Here is a 23201-nt window from a genome sequence, read left to right as displayed (position 1 = left end):
GGTTTCCCAGACTGATTCTATGAGGGACTAAAATATCTAGCATCTTCATTAGAACAGATCTTTCTGTGGCTGACTCACCTCAGTTTTCTACCTGCTCACTTCAAATGATGAGGGGCATGGGATACTCTGGGCCCCACAAAGAATGGGCAGAGAAGGCTTAAGATACAGCACCACCAACTAGGACAGCAGCCTGGCTGTATTTCCAGTATCCCACACCAAGAATGTGCTAGGTGTAAGAACAGTGTAGATAGGAAAAGGTATGAATTTGCTCATTACTCTGTGAAAGTGTCTTATTCCAAACATTACATTTGTTAAGATTTCTCCTGAAAAGCCAAATAATATGAAACATTAGCAGCCATCATTTTCCTCCTCTGTGAGCCTCATACTACAGTGACTCATGACTATAGAGACTACCTCCTCAACAGAAGGTTCATTCAACTTTCTCTCTTAGTTCTTGAAAGACGTTCTGACTACACTCTTGCAGCCCTTCTGCCAAATTCTTGGAGTGCTACTAAGGAGTCATCTGCTACAGCTTCCTTACTTGAAAGGTATCCCAGACAGCCTTGTTTTGCCTTATTCCCAGAGAAATCCGAGAATCCTTGACACAAAGGCTAACTGATAACCCAGAGATAGTGGTCTAAACATTTAAGGCCATAGCAACAAACTGTAAGAATGAAACATACCAAAAGCTGATGACTTGGGTGAAATGATGTGGAGCCAGGGCAGGATGGGGTGAAGGCAGTCCTTATCTTGGGCCTGCAAATCTGTCCAACTCTAATGCTTAATATCATAATTATTTCCATCATGGTAACTAAATTCCATATTATAAATAAAAATTAAGATTTTGTGGGTACCTGGGCCAAATGAAAAGGAGAGATGTGAAGGAAAAATAAAAAGTATGTTTAGTAAGAGGGATTTGAGAAATTAATTCTAGCCAATAACTTCTTTTTAATTTATCTGTTTAAGCATTAGAATTGCATCCAAACAGCCCTGCTGAGCTATCCATGACAATCTACAGTACATTTCCTCCCAGAGAGCATCCTGAGAAGCAGCAGAAGGCAACTCTCTTGGAAAGTATCTTCTCTTTCCCACCCTATAGAAAAAGCCACTCTCTAATGACTTTGAAGTTAAAGGGTATTTTTGGGTTTTGCTGAAACAATGTCTCATGTGGAATATAGCTATTCTCCTTTGCAAGCATCACAAACCATTTGATTCATCACCAAGCAGAACTTGGGAAAGAAAGATATCTTGCAAATAAGGGACTAAGGCATACTTGTGCACAAGAGTTCTGAAAAAAATCAAATTTCCCCTAGCCACCAAGATAAGGTGAAGGAAAGTCTGCAGATATCACTAGCCAGAGGGAAGAGGAACAGGAAAATTCCACTTCCAGCATTGGCTATAGTGCACATGTGGTATCACCAGTCTCGTTGCTAAATATTATTAAAATAGATAAATAAAAATACAGTACATATAAAATTTACATACAATATTTTTCTAAAATTTAGAGTGAAAGCCTTACAGAAAACCATGTATACAATGTAAATGCAGCATACATGTCTCCACAGACAAATAGCCCACCAAGATCTGTGCCTAAGTAAGTGTGTCATTATATACAAGCTCATTAAACAGCTATGAACAGACATGGAGCACATAGCACAGTATGCCTAGACACACTGTTAAAAGTATCTCACTGAGTTTCTAGGCAGAGTACAAGGGTTCTAGAAATTTCTTTTGCATTCTTCCCTTTCCCCTTCCAACTCCTGAAATGAAACAGTCCCATTTCCAGAGCACCTCTATAAAAGTTTGACTGAAATCATTTATGTGAAAAGTATCTCACCCTAGGGAGCTTGGGTACCACACATCAGATGGGGATTTTTTGGAAAGAGGCCCAGGGGTCCTGTAGGAGATGTTGCAAGAGTGAGCCATGTTTGCACAGGAAACACTTCCTAAAAGCTAGACAAGACAGTACATATTCAGCAGTCTGGGGAACAGTATGTGAAAGGAAGAGAGGAAATAACTCACAAGTCTGAATTTGTCCCCAAATACCATATCCTCTATCTTCATCAACCCAATAGCTAGCAGGAAATGCATTTTGACTTTTACATCCTCCCCCCCTACCTACTCCCCTGGTCAGAAGGGAGGCCTCTATGTGTCACTACCCATTGCTCTTTGGATAGGTGTGCTTCAAGAATACTTCTGAGAAAAATACCCTACCCAAAATGTAGGAAGGAATTCATGCCTGGTCATCAAGAGTACCTGGGGGACCATGAACCTAGCCCAGAAGGAGTGGGAAAAACAAAGCCTATCCTTACATTTGTCTCTAAACTGACACAGAATGCCAAACAAAACAAAATATACATATTTGTGCAGTACCTTGTGGTGTTTTGAGACACAGCTACGTAGTATAATATTTAAATCATGGCTAACTATCTGTCACCTCAAACATCTCTTTATAGGGGGAATCATTCAAACTCCTTTCTTTCAGTTTTCTGAAATGCACAGTGCACTGTCATCACCATTAGTTATAGCACTGGGCAGAACAGTATCAATGTTTTTGTTCCTAACCATAGCTCAGTATATACTGATCAATATTTCTCCATCTTGTACTGTCCTCTCTTTCCCTGACCTCCAATAATTATACATCTTTACATTTTTAGGAGATTCCTGTTCTTAGACACCACATATCAGTGTTATCACAAGGACATGGAAGTAGAAATACAATCAACAAAGAGAACCCAAGCTGGGAACAAACTGGAAATGAAAAATTTAAGAAATTTAACAGGAGCCTCAGAGGCAAGTTTCAATAACACAATACAACAGGTAGAAGAGCAAATAAGAGGCACTGGAGACAAAATAGAAGAAACAGATACCTCAGTTAAAGAAAATATTAAGTCTAAAAATATCCACACATAAAATATATAAAATCTGGGACACAATTGAAAGATTAAATCTATGAATAATGAAATGGAAGAAGATGAAGAAACCAGGTCAGAAGCATAGAAAATATTTTCAATAAAATCATCAAAGAAAATGTTCTTGACCTGAAGAAGAAAAATCTTATCAAGACCTCGCAGGATACAAGAAGCATACAGAACATAAAGTAGACTGAACAAGAAAAGGAATTCCTGTCAGCACATACCAACACACACACACACACACACACACACACACACACACACACACACACGTACACACATGCACACAACTGTAAAAACTAAAGAAAGAATATTAAAATATGCAGAGAAAAGGACCAAGTAACATATAAAGGCAGACCAATTAGAGTTACTTCTCAATGGAGACTTAAAAGCCCAAAAGGTCCTAGCAGATATGCTGCAGACTCTAAGAGATCACAGAAACCAGCCCAGACTACTATACCCAAAAAAAACTTTCAATCACAATAGATGGAGAAAATAAGACCAAATTTAAGCAATCTATCTACAAATCCAGCCCTACAAAACATGCTAGAAGGACAGCTCAACCTAAGGAGGTTAAGAACACCCAAGAAAACACAGAGAATGGACAATCCCAGATTAGCAATATCAAAAGAGAGGAAAACACACACACACACACACAAATGCACACACCAGTACCACCACCACCCACCACCACCACCATCACCACCACCACCAATACCAACAACAACAACAACAATGATAAAATGACAGGAATAAATAACCACTAGTCATTGATCTCTCTCAACATCAACAGAGCACCCAAGATATTCCAACCAAACAAAGCTAAGAAGTAAGCTGGGATAGCCATTGTAATATCTGACAAAATAGACTTTAAACTAAATCTAATCATAAGAGATAGAGAAAGACACTACATATTCAGAGGAAAGGTGTACCAAGAGGATATTGCAATTCTTACATCTATGCTCTAAACAGAGAGTACCCAAGTCCATAAAAGAAACACTACTACACATTCAATAACATACTGACCCTCACACATTGATAGTGGGACATTTTAATACTCACTCTTGCCAGTAGATAGGTCATCCAGACAAAAACTAAGCAGAGAAATTGACTGAAAATGAACATAGAACATAACCAAACTAGTGAGATACAATGCAGCTCTTCTAAGATGCAAGTTTAAAACACTAAGTACTTACATAAAAAGGTTGGAGAGGTTTTGTGCTAGTAACTCAATGCCATACCTAAAAGCTCTTGAACAAAAAAAAAAAGAAATAACACTCAAAAGAAGTAGACAGTAAGAAATAAGCAAACCAGAACTGAAAGCAAACAAGCAAGCAAACAAGCAAATAAATATAATACAAAGACTTAATGAAACACAGAGTTGGTTCTTTGAGAAAAATCAATTAGATTGACAAACACACAAATTAACTAAAAGGTAGAAAGATAATATCCAAATTAACAAAATTAGAGGTGAGAAGATATAACAACAGATACTGAGAAAATTCAGAAAATCATAAGAACATGCATTAAAAACCTATATGCCACCAAACTGGAATATCTAAAACATATGGATAATTTTTGCCACTTACCAAAGTTAAATCAAGATCACATAAGCAATTTAAACAGACTCACAATTCCTAATAAAATAAAATTAGTCATGAAAAGTCTAAACCCAGGTCCAGATGGCTTTAGCACAAAATTCTACCAGACTTTCAAAGAAAAATTAATATTAACATTTCAAATTATTCTACAAAATAGAAACAGGAGAAATATTGCCCAATTCTTTTTATGAAGCCACATTTACCCTAATGCCTAATTACTTTGATACCTAAACCATGAAAAGACACAACAAACAAAAATAATTACAACCAGTTTCCTTTTTAAACATTGATGTAAAAATTCTCAATGAAGTTCTTGCAAACTGAATACAACAGCATCGAAAAGATTATTCACCATGTTCATATAGACTTCATCCCAGAGATGCCAGGATGGTTAAATATACATAAATTGACAAATGTAATCTGCATATAAACAGACTGAAAGGCAAAAACCACAAAATCATCTCATTAGATGCAGAAAACGCCTTAGATAAAATCCAGGGCCCCTCTGTGATAAAACTCCTATAAGAACTAAGAATTCGAAGGAATACCAGAATATAATAAAGTCTATCTACAGCAATCCCATAGCCAACATCAACTTTAATGGAGAATAACTCAAAGCAATTCCACTGAAATCAAGAACAAGAGAAAGTCACTCTCCATATCTACACAGTATACTAGTTGAAGTCTTATCTAGAGCAATAAGACAACTGAATGTCATCAAGTGGTTACAAACTTTAAGATGGCAATGTTTCTCTATTACCACATGATAGAATAGTATACATATTGGCCCAAAAAATTGTACCTACAGCTGATAATCCTACAGCTGATAAATGTTTTCAGAAAAGTAGCTGTATACAAAGAAATCAAGGAAATAACACTGTTCATAGCAACCTCAAAAATTGTAAAATATCTTGGTGTAACTCTAAAAAAGCAAGTAAAAGATATGTAAGATAAAAAATTTTGTGTACCCCTATAGCAATGGGCAAAGAGACACCTTGGTGGGTTAGCAGCTTTCAAAATGAAAAACTGACAGAGGCAGTTTACTGTCTGAGCAGACACCCAAAACTCTCTATAATGTTGGAGCATCATCTTTAGCCTTTTGGGTCAATATATCTGACAGACATTTGTGAAGCAGGAACCATTGAGAACTTAGCTACCTTGTCTTGGCAGAGTCTGGCTGTTGACTCTGCCTGTATCTAAGCTTGTCCATTTTAGGCAGAATTCTGTCTTTGGGAGAAACATTTTTGTTTGGAAGGACATTTTTTTTCTCAGTGGCTGTTTTGTCACATGTAAAGCCATCTCCACAAGGAGGTTCTTCAATGTTTATGATCTTTTTTATGGAGGCTGGGTGCTGTCAGGAGTTAACCTGTCTTATTGTCAAAGAATCCTTAAAAAAATAAAAATATTTTAAAATGTCATATTCTGTAGATCTCTGAGGTTTTTGAAAACCTTATCTATTTTACCATATCTATCTATAGAATCATATGTGTTAAACCTTGTATGTATATTTTTATACTTGACATGACTATGAATTAATCAACAATTGACTTGTGTTACTTAATTATCTTAAACAGTCTACAATAACAGTATCAGACTATTGGAAATAAACTATGTATTAATTGAGCTGTATGTGTACAATACCTCATAATAGAGTAGAAATATAACGTGTGAAGAACAATACCAAATTTGAATTCCATCTTAATGTATCAAAATTAAACCTATTTTGTATCAATATACAAAATTTTATATCAGTGAATCAAAATTAACCCTATTTGTGAGTAACAAGGCCTCACTTGAGGAGTAGATTCTGTACAGGAAAAATTATTGCCATATCCTATATGCAATTTATATTCTGCAATTAATGATGGTCTGTATGAGAACTTGTCCTATAGGTGCCCTTCTTCCTGTGTTCTGAAAATGACACCTGCCAACACTCTCCAGAAACTGCACTGGAACAATTAGATACAATTAATGCGCAATGATCCTCTGAGATAAAACAACTTCCTTGGAGATTCAGCCTCCTGGACCCAACCTGCTGGAAAGTCGACATTCCTGAGACTCATGACCTCTGCTTATGGTTTTTTCTTACTTCCCTGTAATCCCAACCCCTAATTACAGTTTTTCCTTATAAACCCATTACCCTTGAAACTCCAGTATCACTCTCCTATCCTGCTGCGTCAGGAAGGACTGTGATCCGAAGCTCTGGGCCCGTAATACAGGACCCTATGTATTTTGCATCGGTATCAAGTCCTGGTGGTCATTTTTTTTGGTGGTCTCATGATCTGGGTAATCTCAGCATAACAATTCAATAATCTACTTTTTGTTCTATCATCCATATACATATCTCTATACTCTCCTTTCTTTTTTTTCAACTTCTATCCCTATACCTTTTAATTACAATATATATATATATATATATATATATATATATATATATATATATATATATATATACCAAGAAAGTAACCAAAAACCTATTCAACCTCCTCTTAAGGGAAATGGGCATCTTCTTTTTAAAGTTTTTTAAAGCTGATTTGAGGCAGAGAATACCTGTAGGGGGCCCAAAAAATGGTTAAACAAGCTGGGAACAGTATTTATGGTCTAGTCTCTAAATATTGAGAAATTTCAGGGTTAATATTAGTCCTGTGTGGGGCAGTACGAAATGCTGGACCAATTTGGATCAGGAACCTTCTTTGAAGCTGTCCTTTTTTGATGAGGAACACAGTAGCCAAAGCACTTGGGGCTGGAACATGAAGGATGTAGGGTGTCAGTGTTTTAGCATGTTCAAGGAATGAATCCTGTCAGGTCTGATCCAGTGTTTGGTTCTTTTATTCTGAAAACACATAATTTTTTATAAGCATTATACAGTCTTAAAACTATGAATGTATAAGGTGTGCAGGATGCACATGTCTCAGCCAGTCTTAGAGTTATTCCCATGTAGTGAGATTAGCAATATAAGTTAACTGTTTGTTCTGTAGTTTGAATTTATGTAAAAATAGACTTTTTTAAAAGTAGTCTTTTTTATTTAGGTCTGTTTCATTTTGACCTCTTTTAAAGACAAAATATAACATCACCATTAACAATGAACATACAATTATCATATTGGAATAAAAATAAGATTGTATAGTTCTAAATATCCTTTTTTAGGCTCTGTGGTGCTTGATGTATAAGCTAGGCCGCAACCTGTTTCTCGATAACATGTTTCTCATTTTAGAAACAAGCCAGTTGTCTTGAGCAGAAAAAAAGGCATTAAATTTTAAATAAACATCCGATAGATTCTCATTTTATCTTAGGGTTTATGTATATCATAGGTATCTTGCACCTACATAGGCAGCTTGTATGTTTGTTTCTCTTTTTAACCTTGGTCTTTATATCTTGACCAACAAAATACATATTTTAGGCCTAGGTATCTTGTACCTGGCTTTTTACATTTGTTGTGGGTGGTTTTGTCTCACCCCTTCTCTATGTGAGAGCCATGAAGCTTTGTCTTTTTCCCTGTTTAACCTTGGTCTTTACTTTAACCAATAAAACATATTTAAAGCATTTTATTACCTTTTTTTCAAAAACATAAACCTCAGATTGATGTGTATCTATCCTAGATAAGTAAGTTTATAATTCATTGTTAAGAAAAAGGAAGATACCAAAAAAAAATTGTTAGTTTAAATCTTAAGTAGTTTTTTGTAAGTAACTTATCTTATCAGCAGGGGGTCAAGGAGGTGGAGGCCAGGTTGGAACTTAGGAGTTCTGCCTGGCTTTTGTCTCTATTGTGTTGGGATTAAGAGCTGGTGTCACCACTGCCCTCTTTGACTATTTCATCTCAATTTAGTCAAAACTTTTAGAAATCTCAGTAAAAAAATCAAACAAGGAAACCAGAAAAGTCTAAGCCTGGGGTCATTTGTGCCAATTTAGGTTATAGTTAGTGAAATCCTGTCCACCATTCTTTGGAATTTAGTTATTGATATCTCCTTCTGGTGGGCCTTTTCCAGGAAGCCCTGACAAACACCTTGTAGTTAAGGAGCTTAGAATATTAGTTGTTATCAACTTTGTGGAGAAGAGTTCAGTTCCTTCTCTCTTTCTAGTTGCTAGTAACTTAAGTCTCACATTTCTCCACTCTCTGTCTTGCTCCCTGAACTTTTTTAGAGAGGGTAAGGAGAAGTGTGACTATGACTAAGCTCATTGTAAACAAATTCATAAACACCAAAACAAAGCCAAAAAAGATCCAGGAGCCTTCTGCCATGGTGCCTTAGATTGGGATCATAGTAGTTTTTATTTTATTATTATTATTTTTTTTTTTTAGGCATTTAACTCCATTTCTCAGGCTAGTTTAGAAGACTGCCAGCCTCTTAGTTCCGTCTCTCCAGCTGGCCACGTGTATGTAGCTATCTTTGCTATCTTTGTTCTGGCTCATGGGTTCCCTTATGGGAGCTATTTCCCCCTTTTTGACTATCACAAAATATGATGTTTAAGATTGTGGATACCTGCCCCACATTGGGCACCACTTATTGTTTTTAATTTTCATGTATTATTTATATTATCTGTAGGCCCAGCTAGTGATCAATTAAGACACAGACACTTGTTATATTTTAAAATAGCCTTTGTTAACCTGGGGCAGGGCAAATATCAATCTTCTAAACTACCTCCCATAGTGGGCCAGGCATGGGTTCCCTGCCTCAATCCCATGCCATCTGCTTCTAATAACTCCTATCAAGCTACCTCCCATCCATAATCCCAAATACTTGTTAATGTTCTCTATCTGGCCTGGATTCTCCATCCAAACCGCTGGCCATGTGCTTCTCCTCCAGCTAACCCATGGTGGCCTTCCTCTCTTCACTTCAGGTCTCTCTGCTTCTCCTCATGGTGGTCTTTCTTCTTTCCAGAATTATTCTCTCTCCTAGCCCCACCTATCTCCTTTTCCCTGCCCAGGTGGGATGGCTTTTTATTAAACAAAAGGTAAGTCACAGAGACAACAAGCAGTAACTAACATCACAATACATCAGACCACGCCCAAACAATCTGGGCCAAATCTCCATCCATGCCGCTCACATGTTTCTCTTCCATCTAACCCATGACATCCTTCCTCTCTTCCTCTCTCCTCAGGGTCTCTCTGTTCTTAGCCTGGGAACCTTAGCCACACCTCTATCTCCTCTGCCCTGCCCAGGTGGGATGGCTTCTTATTAATTAGCATCAAAATACATCAAATCAATCTCCAACAGACCAACTCTACCACCTGGGTCCATGGTGGCTTGCCAGCCTGGGATATTGATGAGGGTCATATCTGAGTCCATGGCTATGCATTGGTAGGGATTGGTGTTGATGTCCGTGGCCCATATAACCACCATGGACATGTGGATGTCCTAGTTAGGGCATTCACTGGACACATGCCCACCCCCACACCACCATCTCCACCTCCAGCATGGGTCATGAGCTCCATAGAGCTAGCCCTGCCCCTCACCAGCTGGAGCACTTGAGAGGGCAAGCCCTGTTCCTTGAGTGGACATCAGAGCACAGCTGACCCTGATGGTAGGGGCATAAGTGAGCCAGCCCCAAATGTGAGAGCAAGGGAGAGCTGGCCCCACCATTTGTCTGCTGTGAGGTAGGTGTGGGTGCTGGGGTGATGCCTTGCCCCCCTTGCCCCTTACCATCTTCAGTGATCAGCAGAGCTGGGACCAGGGTCCATGATAGCAGGAGAGATGCCCCTTCCCTTGATGGCTGTAGCACTCTGGAGAGTGGCCCCTACACCTCTCCTCATCAGCTTGGTAGAGTTGGCTCTGGTGATGAGGGTATAAGTGAGCCAACCCTGAAGGAATGAGTGATGGAGAGATGGCCCCTCCACTCATCTACCATGAGGTAGAGTGGGTGATGCCACCCCTCATCCTTCACCATCTGAGACAGTCAGGAGAGCTGACCCTGGGATCATGAGAGTGGGTGAGACGGACCTGCCCTTCACCAGCTTTAACACTTAGGAGAGCGGGCCCTGTACCTAGGCTGGGCAGCACAGTACTGGTGAACCTAGTCAAGGGTTTAGGGGTTCAGGTTAGCTACCCTGAATGTAAGAGCACTGGAGAGCTGGTCCCACCACTCCCCTGGGGTCTTATGGGTGTTGGGGTAATACTCTCCTCCTCCCCAGCTTGCCACCTGTGGTAGTCAAGAAAGCTGGCCCCAAAGGCATGAGAGGACTACAGCCATCCCTATCTCATCACTGTAGCACTCAGGAGAGCTGGCCCTGCACCTTGCCTGAGCAACCCCGAGGGTGTGAGAGCAGGAAAGCTATCCCAACCCCTCACAGGCTGCAGCACTTGCAAGAGAGTGAGTCCTGTGTCATGACTGGGCAGTACAGTAGACCTGGCTCTGGAAGTGTGGTGCTGGTGAGCTGGCCCTGAGCTCTGGAGAGTCAGCCTATGGTGGCATTGGGTGGCCTAGCTGGAGCAGGGCTGTAGAGCTCACCCTGGCGGTGAGGATAAGGGAGAGCCAGCTAGCTGACACCTAAGCTGCCACCCAGGTGCAGATCAAATCCTACATCATCTGCAAATGGTTGGGGCATGTGGAGCCTGCTGATCCAAAGCTGCAGAATCTCTCCATGATATTGGGCAACAACAGGGTAACTGGGAGGAGTCTTGGTGAGGATCCAATATTGATGGTGTCTCAGAAGTCAGAGATCTCAAATCAGACCAATGACTCACTGCAATGAACATTTGCAAGTGAAGATGTTTAGACAGAGGGATAAACTGTGGGATACACTATGACATACTACAGTTTCCATTATAAAATGTTTTCTATGTTTTGTTGTAGTTTGTTTGTTTGTTTGTGTTCATTTTATTTGAGGGGTGAGGTTGCAAGGGTGAAGGGCAGATAAGAGGGAATAGAGAGATGAGCTGCACTGGGGCACATGCTGTGAAACTCACAAAGAATCAAAAAAGTCTTAATTCTTTTAAATGTTGGAGAAAGAAGTTGAAGACAATATCAGAAGATGGAAAGGTCTCCCATGTTCATATGTAGGTAGAATTAATGTAGTAAAAATGGCCAGGCTACCAAAAGCAACTACAGAAAAAGACTTTCTTAAAAGAACACCGACAGCACAGGCAGTAAGAACATTAATAAATGGTACTTCATAAAACGGAAAAGCCTCTCTGCAGCAAAAGGCACCATTGTTTGGACAAAGCAGCAGTCTACAGAATGGGAATTTTTTTTTACAAACTACACATCATATATGTGTGTGTATGTATGTATGTATGCACATATATTATATATTTATATATGTGTATACACACATACACACACACACACACACACACACACACACACACACACACACACGGTGTGTATGAGGCAGAAAAAATGTAAGAGCCAGAATGGATGAAGGATAGACAACATGACCTCCAAACACATGCACTCTCAGAGACTGTGGCAGCATGCAAAGATTGAGCCCTAGAGCTGAAAGAAAAGGACACATCCATCCCTAACCCAGAAGCTATCTCTAACTGATAAATACTTACAAATGATAAGGTAAATTAGTTTTCTCCAAGTGAGTCCCATTAAGGTAGAAACCACTCTTAAAGGTATCCTCCACAGTCAATGGCCAACATAAAATTAACTCATTAGCATCTTTGCCTTATAGTGTTGAGACGGCACTTACGGGTCCTTGGCTTATATATTATGGCTCTAGGTTCGTGTTTTATGGGAATCCTGTGTAAGAAATGCATATGGCTGTGTCCATATGCATTTTTTTATAGTTTTTCTTTGGATTTTTATCTTCTGGTTTTGTTTTGTTTTAATTGTTTTTTTGTTTTGTTTTGTTTGTCATATTCTGATTTTGTTTTATCTGATTATATTTTATTATCATTCCTTAGATGTCTGTTTGTTTTTCTAAAAGAGATGAAAAGAGTATATATCTGGATGGGAGTGGAGGTTGGAAAAAACTGGAAGGAATAGAAGGAAGGAAAAGGAACCATAATCAGAATATATATATATATTGATATAGTGTGTGTGTGTGTGTGTGTGTGTGTGTGTGTGTGTGTGTGTGTAAAGAAAAAACTGTCATAGTTTAGGTTTCTACTGCTGCAACAAAACACCATGATCAAAGTAACTTAAGAAAAGGTTTTATTTGGCTTACACTACTACATTATATTTCATCTCTGAAGATTGAAGGAAATCAGGATAGGAACTCAAACAGAGCAGAAACCTAGAGCCAGGAGTTGATGGCAGAGGTCATAGAAAAATGCTGCTTACAGCTGTGATCCCACACCTTTCTCATCCTACTTTCTTATAGAACCCAAAATGGGCTCTCCCCCATCAATCACTAAGTAAGGAAATGCCCTACAGGCTTGCCTACAATCTGATCTTATGGAGCCATTTTCTTAATTTAAATTCCCTTCTCTCAGGTGACATTAGACATAAGACTATCCAGCATAATGATTCCATCATTTTTATGTCTGGTATTATACTAATATAATTTTACATTTTATAAAGGTATTGTAGGTCATTATTTATATTAATATTAAAGTAATATAAATTTACAGAAATAGTTTAATAAATAAGCTTTGGAAAATACAAATAATTTGAAATAATACGTAATAGAAAATAGATATATCCAAGTAAATACTTATATAAAGATGTAACTCTGGTTTTATAATGACACCGCTGAAAATATTTGCTTGAGATGAAGGGAACAGGAAATGAAGAGGTGGCATGAATCTTGCAAACAATGGTCAAAACGGCTTAACAAGAAATGGGAACCCAAGTAAGATTTTGCTCAAAGAATAAACGTTATCTTCCTTCATTATATAACAAAATGGTAGACAATAAAAATCAAAGTGTGGTTTGCAGACACTTGGTGGGGAAATTTTCAATAGCAGTCTAGGGAGTTTTCATTTAACTCACAAAGCCATAGAAAAGTCTCGATTTTATTTTTTTTAGCAAAGCACTCATTCCTAGATTTATTATATAAATATGTCATAAAACAAGTTATAAATACATGTTATAAAACAATCACAAATATTGAAAAAAAGAATAACGTATCTATGCATAATCAAACATGCGTGAATGGCAAGTGTCCGCCAAGCCTGTGCTCCTGCTTGCCTCTGCATGCATCTCTGCTGCTCCCCGGTTCTTCTGACATCTTCTCAGCCACCAGCACAAGGTATCAGGCTCCGCAGGCCAGGTTCTCTCAGTATGCACTTGAAGGCTCCTGCATTTAGAGGAAACAGGTTAGACTCTGATCTCAAGGAATTTAGGCCAGGTTGAGATTTCCCAAAGGACTGGCATGGGAGATTTCCATCTGGCTTACCTACATCAGAATCTGAAAGCTACCCAGGGGAGTTCCTACAAGACAAAGAAATAAACTACTCCCACCTGAAACAGGAAGCAGATATTGAAACAATCTTGGAAGAAAGCCAGTTAGAGAGACATGGGATAACTAGAGGTTTAAACAGATCTTACCACAGCTTCTCAGGTCTAATCTAAAATTACCATATGAACCAGCAAAACTGTTCATAGGCATATTCCTGAAAGAGCTGAAAAACATAATTTGTACACAAGTGTTCCTAGCAGCACAATTCATACTAGCTAAATCTATGGTGAAGAAAAAGGGTGGTACATCTGCATAATGGAATATTAGTCAGCTATAAAAATGAACCATATATATGTGCCTCGCATGGGGAAAAAATTGAAAATACTGTAAAGCATTGTGCTAAGATGACAGATGATATACTATATGATTCTTTTTATATGAAATGTCCAAAATTAGCAAATCTACACACACAGAAATCAGAAGTCAGAATAGTAGCTGCCTAAGGCTAGAGATGAAACCAATTTAAGATTTGTATATTGGAGGAAAAAAAACAAAAACAAAAAACAAAAAACAAAAACCACACCACAAAGCTATACCATGCAACAGGCCTCACAGGAGAGCAAGATCAGCTTACCTTTGCAAATTATGTTTGCATAGATTCCTTGGATCTAAGGAACCATGGTAAGATCTGTTCAAACCTCTAGTCATCCCAAGTCTCCCTAGCTGGGTCTCCTCCAAGACATGCAGTGTCTCAGTTGTTTGCTTCAATCTATCTGAGCAAGCATGGAAGGGACAAAAGAGGGTGGCCTGTGAGGGCACTGGCATTTTATAAAGGGGGATAGTACATGCGCATAGGGAGAATATGCTACTCATTGACACAGTAGAAGTGTGTCATGTTTTGGCTGGTAGTGATGGATGACATGTCCCTGGCTTACTGAAGGTGATCTGGGGAGGGTTTCAACACTGACCCCTTTAGTAGAATCACTAATCTCTTTCTCTAGCTGATCTCTTCTAATTTTATTTTTAATAGTCCTCTGTGGATTGGCTGGAAACCACCCAAATACTGTCTAAAGACAAAAGAAATTAAACAAATGCCAGTGAAAAGAACTGAACCAAAAACACTGACTCAAATGGTCATGAGTGGAACAGGTGAGTATCGAAGACAAACAGACACTGACGTTATATGCAGGAACCACTTAGAGTACACCAGACCCAGTTAAGAGACAGAAGCTAGGGGAGGGTTGGTGAGGAAATGACCCTTCTTTCCTAATTCCCAGATAATTTGATGATCATATTGTTACCTCCACCATATTTATATAAGTAGATTCTACAATGTGATAGATAGCGTTATTATCCAAAAGTCTAGGCCTGTGTCTATCTTACAGGTATTAGGAGATATTTAGGATGTTATGTTTGGCCTAATGTGGTAGTGTACACCCCAGCCCTGGAGAGGGAGACAAAAGAGACTCTTGAGGAAGAGGTCAGCTTAGACTACTAGCAAGACACTCTCAAACATAAAAGTAACCAAAGATTGAATACTGCTTCTCTGTGTTCAAAGGGGAAAGTCTGGGTAGAAAGATCAGTATTACTACTGGGGCTGATGGATAGATAGATAGATTGCTTTTCCAGCCTCCTGCTAGAGACAGACTTTGGTCCTGCTCTTCCACATCATTAAAGTGATAGCGTTCACTGGGGTCTAACAGAAGGCAGCATGCTGTGTGGGAGAGATTGGCTGTCTGTGTTCCATCAAATTCTTAGCAGGAAATATCTCTACAGAGTGTCCTGTCTCCCCAGCACTCTGCTCTTACACAGGTACTCCTGTTTCTCCTTCTGCTCATTTCTTCAGTGTCACCATTGCAGAGAGTTCCACCCTGCTCACTCTACTTAAAACTGCCAGCCACCCTGCAGTTCCTTCAACCCCTTGTCCTTCCTGATATGTTGTTTCCTCAAGCCTAGCCATGTTTAAAACAATATGAACATGTTGTATTGATCTAATCAGGTGCAGATCATTACCATGAGAACATGAATCCCATGTTGTAAGAATCCTCCTGTTCAGTAATAAGTACCAAGCTTTGAACTCAGATGATCATAAGCCACAAGTGAGTCCTGAAGCATCATGTGAAAGAAAGTACTGGTCAATACAGAAGACGATTCTTGTCCTGGTTTTGTGATGTGGATGGAGCACTCAGACTTCTTAGGCCTCCTTCCCTGGATCACAACTATCAGAATGAAATGCAGACTAAAGATGCGACCATCCTAAATGCGCTCAGACTATGTGAGGCAGAGGCTGGCTACAGGACAGGGTCTATTAATGAAAGCAGACCTTCTCTGAAGAAAAGTAGCAAGGCCTGTGCAAAGATTGTACACAGATCTACAGCTCTTGTCTCTTCCCCTATATTTTGTTGCTGAAACATAGAAGGCAGGTTCTGCAAAGTCTAACACAAAATGCGCATAAAGGCAGGACCCAACATAGACTCCCAAGGAAAGAAATTTACTGCTATTTTCAGGTATCACATGAGACCCACGTGGAACATAGTGTTGTCCCACAGACTGCTTGTTTTGTCCAATTCTGATGTGTTAGTTTTTATTTTATCTTATTATTTATTATTATTATTATCCTTTAGAAGCCTGTTTGTTTTCCAATAAGAAACAGAAAGAGAGTGGATCCAGATGGGAGGGAAGATGAGGTGGGCAGGAACTGGAAGAATCAGAGGGAGAAAAAAACCCATAATATACACACATACGTGTGTGTGTGTGTGTGTGTGTGTGTGTGTGTGTGTGTGTAAATCTACTTTTAATAAAAAAAGAAAAATAGCATGTTATATTCTGTAATTTCAGTGATTAACTTATAATTATGACATGAATATTTAGAAAGAGACAGAAAGAAAGAAAAAGAAAGAAAGAAAGAATGAATGAATGAATGAATGAATGAATGAATGAATGAATTCTGAGCAGCCATGGGGAGCAAGCCAGGAAGCAATCTTCCTCTTCCTAGGTTCTGGCCATGGCATTCCCTAATGGACTGTATAACCTGTAAGCCTAGTAAAAGCCCTTTCTCCCCAAGTTGTTTTTCAGCTCTGAGTGGCTGGGTGACCTTGAGGCATTGCTGGGTTTCTAAATTCATTGAGGAACCTGAACATATAGTTTATGTAATTCTGCTTCCTTTTGGTTTGCTTCCATTTGTCAAAGGATGAGGGTGTATGGGGTCCAGGTACTGAACAGGACCTTTCATCACCTCCGCTCATATTTTACCAGTCAGAGTGAAGTCCATGGCCATGTGGGAGAGAGACACTATCTTGTAGACGTGAACCTATAATAAAGGAAAAAGGCATAGCAGTAAAGGGGGGTGGGGGTGTAAAATTAACTTTTATTCTCCTGATGTAATTGTCTCAGAGACTTACTGCCTTCTGTTAACCTTGACCAGTTTCTAGCCTCCATAATATCCAATCTAGGCTTAGATAAACAGACAGATGGATAGGCCTAGAATATTTTCAACCTCTGAGACTTACTACTGAAAGCTCACCCTTTCGAGTTCTTTCTGAACTCTGGCTGGCTGGTTCAACTCAGTTGTTCTGGCTCAAACTTCTCTCCTTCCTGACTGATTCAAATTGGCTTCTCTCAGTTTTTCACTGAATAGCTCTGTTGGCCTCAAACTAACTCTAGGAATCTGTTCTAATCTTCTGTCTCCTTCTCTTTCTCTGGTTTATTCAGTCTTTACTTGTGTCTAGCTTATTCTCTATTCAACCTCTCTCCGTAAAACTACCCCTGAATTCCACAAATTGAACAGCCACCAACTCAACTGCACTGTACTGCCTCTCAACTCACTCTCAAACAAACCACCTGAACAGCACTTCTAGAACTCAGAGATCTGCATGCCTCTGTCTCTCAAGTGCTGGGATTGAAAGATTGTAGCACCACACCTGAACCTAAGCTTTTCCTAACCTAAAACTTGCTCTAGACCAGACTGGCCTTGAACTTAGAAATCTGCTTACTTCTGGGATTAAAGGTATGTCTGTATGCAGTCAGAATAGCCATGTTGCTGGATTCATATTCCTCTTCTTGCAAGCCCCAAAAACTCTATACTTTCACCAGGAAGCTGGTACCACAAGAAGCTCAGTTGATATCATCTGGACTTTCTCAACATCCTTTCCACAGATCACTAGGAACTCAACTGTTGAAGATGGTGCTATTAGGCCCTATATGGCCTCTTTCTCCAATGTGTTAGCCTGAACTTTTCTCACAGCAGTGACAGTGTTCCAATACAGACAGAACAGGCATAGAGGACCTCCTAAGGGCTAGACTTGGAGTTGGTATATTCACTTGTTAATCCCTCTGAAAACATTGTCTGTTCCAAAGTCTTCTCCTATTGCTGCTCCTAGGAGTAGTACTAGTGATGTCACTCTTGAGAGCAGCCCAAATCACACAAAACAAAGGCTCAATAAGCACATCTTACAGCCACTGTAAAAGTGCCAGGTTATGCTCCCAGGCATTGTCACTACATATATTTAATGAAATAGGAGAAAGTGCCTGTCCACTTGGTCAGAGCCGTGTAAAGGACTCTAACTTGTAGCAATGGGACGCTGGATCCTTCTGGGAATAGCTATAATCACACAGGCCTAGAGTACCTTCAAGTGTACCTGAAACAGGATGAGAGCAGACCTACCACAGAGGGCTTGATCCTGTACTTGTCCTCCAAATTCACCTTCATATAATCCTAGCACTCAGGAGGTAGAGGCAGGAGGATTAAGGAGTTCAAGAACATAATGACCTACAAATCAAGTTTGAGGCCATCCTAGGCCACATGACACTTTGCCTCAAAAACTTAACAACACAACGCTCTTCTCATGTCTGGTTTAGAGCAGAATTCTTGTTGCTCCACTACTACAAACACAGAGCAGGACACCTATGTCCTGGCTACTCAGAAAGCAAATTAGGAAGAAGTCTATATCCAAGAGTCTGAGACAAGCCTGACAGCATGGTGGGGTCTTATGTACAGCAAAATGCCTCAGTAATACCACTCCAATTGCAAAGCAGGAAGACTGGCCAGCCTGGACAACATAGCGGGGCTCTGTCTCTAAAGCAATCAATTAGTAAATCTACACATTACTAAGTGATCCAAGAATCAGTAAGCCTGTACAGTCCACATAACACAAGAACACATTATGTAGTTGGAAATGGTCTTGACCCTTTTCCCCTCCAGAATCTCCAAAGCAGCCAGATCAAACAGGAATAAATTGCTTTCTAATGACAGCTTGGCTGTAAAAAATGTTTGAGCATTTATCTATACCATACACATAAAGTTCATTCCTTAAAAGAAAAATTAAAAGTCATTATTTTTCCATTCATCAGTTTAGTACTATCAGAATTCCAGATGAAAAAGCTGCAAAGACATTCACATTTTAAAATCTTTCTTATGCTAAACATCTAAGTAAAATGCTAATCTAAGAATATACTCTAGAGAAATTTTCTGAAGCAAATAAGAAAGGGTAATTCTCTAGATTATGTCTAGGTATTGTTTTCTTTTTAAGTATTGGTTTTGAATTTTTAATTTGTGTAGCAGGGACACGAAGGGGTAGAGATCTTACTCACTGAACTGAAGCAAAGGCAGAAGGTAACAAATGGGTAAGAACAGAGAAGGTAGGAATCTTCATTTAGGTGTATGCAGAGAAGAAGTCCTGAGCGTTACTAGAGATGCCTCAGAGAGAGGAAGAAAAAGAAGCTTTGAAAACGAAGATCAGTAACAAAATTACAATTACAAAGAATAAATGAAAGCAATTTTAAGGTTGGGGGTCTCCACAACACAAGGAACTGTATTAGGAAAGTTGAGAGCCACTGCCCTATGACCTAAGGAAGGTGGAGATGTCTCTGTATTGGAATATAAGCCTAGAAAATCAAAATGCTAAAATATATCTTAAATACTTGAGCACCATTGAATAAAAGCCAATAATTCACCAAAAAAAAAAAAAAAGAAAGAAAAGAAAAGAAAAAGAAAACGAAGATCAATGTTTTTCATTAAAGGAGGCTCCTGATGCGCCTCATAGAAAAAGAAGTAGTATTTTTATATAGATTTGTTTGAAAGAGGTCTAAAACAAGGTAGATGACCAATTAACTGCCTCAATGAGACAAGTGAGTGAAGCATCCGGGCATGCTCATTTGCATTTGTTTCTCACAGAAAGAGCATTGCACTTCACAGCTTTCATAAAGCTCCCTGCCTCCCTAATCCAAAAAAGCCCATCGGAGCCAGAATGGATGCCGTGGTGACCCAAGAGCACTGTGCAGAGTCCCAGGAGGGACACTCCCTTAGCTCACTTTCTCCATTTCCAGAGTTCCTAGAAATCACAAATACATCCAGCAGGATGAAGGGATTCAGTTCGAGGCTTATTTTATTTTGTGGTGCCCATCTCCTCTGCTTCCTTCTTTTTCAGAGGAGGAAGAAGAGGAGAAAGAATCCAGAGGAGGGGAAGGAAGAGTTATTCTAAAGCCCTGGAAGAACCTGCCGCAGAGTTTTCATCACTGTTTGCTGCTTTTCTGAAAATGGAAAGACCTACATGATATTTCTCAGACAAAAAAGAACAAAATGAATTTTAATTTTTTAATCTAAAGATTAAGTTTATGATACATGTTGTGTTGCTTTTGAAAAACTTGGATGTGGGCTGGAGAGATGGCTCAGAGGTTAAAAGCACTTCCTGCTCTTCAAAAGGTCCTGAGTTCAAATCCCAGCAACCACATGACGGTTTGCAACCATCTACAATGAGATCTTGTGCCCTTTCTGGCCTGCAGGCATTACATGCAGGCAGAACACTGTATAGATAATAAATAAATAAATCTTTTTAAAAAAAAAGAAAAAAACTTGGGTGAAGTTTGACAAATTAAATGAGTCCTGGTATAATTAAATTTATGAGCACAGAGGAAAATGTTAAGCTTTATTAACTGGGGAAAAAATGTAGCTCCTTAGCTGCCCAGGCAGCTTACAAAGACAAAGGAGATAAGCTTATGAGAGTTAAATAAACACAAAATTTTATATTAGAGACCCAATGAATCCATTTTCAATGAATCGAAGAGTTGAAAGTGGCTTACAGGACTTTTCTCTCTCCTGGGACACAGGAGCAGACGCAGGAGCATGCATGTCTCGGCTGGTTCTTTTCACTTCAGCACATGTTGCAAGCTCTGCAGCCCTAGACATTCCTGGGGTAGAGTTCAGTAACCAGCCTATCCGGAGCAGGAAGTTGTGAAGAATGTGTTCAGGCAGAAAAAGAAAATGCATGGGAAGCCAATGCCCAGAAGAGCTGTGAGAAAGGATCCAGCCATGAAGCAGAGCCCGCGGGAAGACAGGGTCTGTAAACTGCTGATGTCGCCTCTTTCTCTGGGCTGTCTTTTAAAGATGTGTGCAGATGCATGTGGGCCAAGGTTCCAGGCTAAAACCTGCAATTCTGTGCATCTGAGGCAAGGCCAGAGGGTCTTCCTGAGCACCCAGAAGCCAAGACTCACAAAAACTACGCTTCCTTCCTTAAGTACCATTTGGCTAACCAGAAGCACAGTAATTAGTGCCAATCATCGGCATGCCAGCAACGCCTACAGATTAATATTTCAGGAATTAGAAACCCAGCTCCGCATGAAAATGAGAACTTGGAATTGGAGAGAGAGAGACAAAGAGACAGAGACAGAGACAGGGACCACAGAAGCTTCTCAAGAGGAGGAAGAGCGTGCATCTTCCTGATACTTGGGCTTCTAGAGGCTAAAATCAAGTCCATACATTCCAACACACTTGGCACAGCACAGATTTGATATGTGGCCCTGAAAATACACAGAATCCCTCCCCTCTGTGATTCAAAGCACCTCAGTTCCATAGCAAAAAAAAAAAAAAAAAAAAATCAACATGCTTAAGGTCCTGTTGTGAAAATGAGGTTTCCAGAAGTGAGTTCCAAGCAGAAACCTGACAGAAAGGATGCTTGTACTATCCCCCAGAGCAAAGGGCCTTCACTCATGCAGAAAGCATCGTGCCCTCACTGCTCACAGCGAAGCAACACTTAGGCCTTTCTTGCCTTTAATCTGTTTGGTTCCTTGAGCATCTCCCGGAAAACTGAATGGTCACCCTATAAGGCTGAGGGTTGGAGGGGTATGGTATTAATTATCCAACTGCTGCTATCCAACTATCTTAACCAAATAGCCGCCCCCACCTTCCTCAGCCCCCTACCCCCACCTCCCTGTCCTCACACTCCAAGCAGGCTGGTCACTAGGATTCCCACTAGGTTTCCACAGGTTCCCACTGGGACCCACAGTTTCCTGGACAATTCTAGGATCCCAGCTCTGACTATCTAGCCAGCTGCATCTCACCCACCCCGGAACGTCCCTGAAATCCCTAAGCCTTGCTTCTCCCAAGGCCTTGCTTGGTTCCGTTCTCTGATCCTTCCTCAAAAAATTCCACATATTCCTCTGCACTACCATTAAACCTTAACCAAGGCCCTGCCAGGTTTGCTAAACCCAGGCCTCATTTTATGCTGAGCCCCCGCGTCGCTCTGCCCCCGCCCCCAACCTCAGATTCTCCCCTCCTCCTACTCCCAGGCTCCTGCCTTCCCTCTTCCTCCCTCCCAGCAGTGCTCCCAGCCTGCCTATCATCTTGCTCTAATTGTTTCCAGATTCGTGTGGGAGGTCAGGGCCCGGGAGTGCTGCTTCATGCCAAGTTTATAAACAGAGCAGTGTTTCCAGATGGCCGCTGGCTCCAGCCTGGCGAGCAGGTTGATTGGGACCAGAATAACAACAGGTGGAGCGCAGACAATGAGTTCCTTGACACATATTTACTCCCTCGGCGTTTTCTTTCTTTACAGCCTCCACTCCATCTGCTGTAGCCACCGAGGTGGACTTCCACAGCATCAAGTCGGAAGGAGGCAGAGGAATGCGAAGTGAAAAAAAAAGTCATTGCCCTGAGGAGAGAGCACAACCTGGGGGAGGGGCGGACGCCCCTAGCGGGCCCCCGCTGTCAAAGAACTGGGGACAAGGAGGTGTCTTTCCTTCGGAACGGATTCTGGGAGCTGCCTTAGGATTCTTTGAAAGGGGGTGGCCGATAGGCCCAAACCCCCGTTGTGCGAATCAAGGGAATGAAGGAAAACAAGCTGGCCTGGCGTTTAGGTCACCAAGGGCCAAGAGGCTGTAGGGCAGCCCCGGGCTTAGGCCACAGGAGGGAGGTATCTATGAGCCCATCAAGGAACAATGGAGGCACCAGAGGCCCCCTGGTAAACACAGGGTTGAGTAGAAGCGGCGCAGCAGCGTGGCATTTGTCCCCAAAGTCCTAGAACCTAGATCTGAGTCTTCACAGAGGAGCCTGTCAGGGCGGAGTTGAGGTCATGAGGGAGGCTGACAGCAGGGGCAGGCTAGTGCTGGGTGGAAGGCCGAGAGTCTAGG

Source organism: Acomys minous (genome assembly GCF_964271855.1).
Source record: "Acomys minous genome assembly, chromosome: 11".
NCBI classification, from domain to species: Eukaryota; Metazoa; Chordata; class Mammalia; order Rodentia; family Muridae; genus Acomys; species Acomys minous.
Note: the sequence above shows the minus strand (reverse complement) of the source record.